We start from the raw sequence: 1,269 nt of genomic DNA on the forward strand, positions 1-1,269 counted from the left end.
TTGTATATTTAGAAAACCCCATCATCTCAGCCCCAAATCTCCTTAAGCTGATAAGCAATTTCAGCAAAGTCTCAGGATAAAAAATCAATGTGCAAAAATCACAAGCATTCCTATACACCAATAACACAAACAGAGAGCCAAATCATGAGTGAACTCCCATTCACAATTGCTACAAAGAGAATAAAATACCTAGGAATCCAATGTACAAGGGATTTGAAGGACCTCTTCAAGGAGAACTACAAACCACTGCCCAATGAAATGAAAAGACACAAACAAATGGAAGAACATTCCATGCTCATGGATAGGAAGAATCAATATGAAAATGACCATACTGCTGAAAGTAATTTATAGATTCAGTGCCATCCCTGTCAAGCTACCAATTGCTTTCTTCACAGAATTGGAAAAAACTACTTTAAAGTTCATATGGAATCAAAAAAGAGCCTGCATTGAAGACAATCCTAAGCAAAAAGAACAAAGCTGGAGGCATCATGCTACCTGACTTCAAACTATACTACAAGGCTACAGTAACCAAAACAACATGATACTGGTACCAAAACAGAGAGATAGACCAATGGAACGGAACAGAGTCCTCAGAAATAACATCACGCATCTACAATCATCTGATCTTTGACAAACCTGACAAAAACAAGCAATGGGGAAAAGATTCCCTATTTAATAAATGGAGCTGGGAAAACTGGCTAGCCATATGTAGAAAGCTGAAACTGGATGCCTTCCTTACACCTTATACAAAAATTAATTCAAGATGGATGAAAGACTTAAATGTTAGACCTAAAACCATAAAAAACCTAGAAGAAAACCTAGGCAATACCATTCAGGACATAGTCATGGGCAAGGACTCCATGACTGAAACACAAAAGGAATGGCAACAAGAGCCAAAATAGACAAATGGGATCTAATTAAACTAAAGAGCTTCTGCACAGCAAAAGAAACTAACATCAGAGTGAACAGGCAACCTACGGAATGGGAGAAAATTTTTGCAATCTACCCATCTGACAAAGGGCTAATATCCAGAATCTACAAAGAGCTCAAACAAATTTACAAGAAAAAATCAACCCCATCAAAAAGTGGGCAAAGGATATGAACAGACACTTCTCAAAAGAAGATATTTATGCAGCTAACAGACACATGAAAAAATGTTCATTATCACTGTTCATCAGAGAAATGCAAATCAAAACCACAATGAGATACCATCCCACACCAGTTAGAATGGTGATCATTAAAAAGTCAGGAAACAACAGGTGCTGGAGA

The sequence above is a fragment of the Mandrillus leucophaeus genome, unplaced genomic scaffold (genome assembly GCF_000951045.1).
Source record: "Mandrillus leucophaeus isolate KB7577 unplaced genomic scaffold, Mleu.le_1.0 Scaffold27, whole genome shotgun sequence".
In the NCBI taxonomy this organism is placed as follows: domain Eukaryota; kingdom Metazoa; phylum Chordata; class Mammalia; order Primates; family Cercopithecidae; genus Mandrillus; species Mandrillus leucophaeus.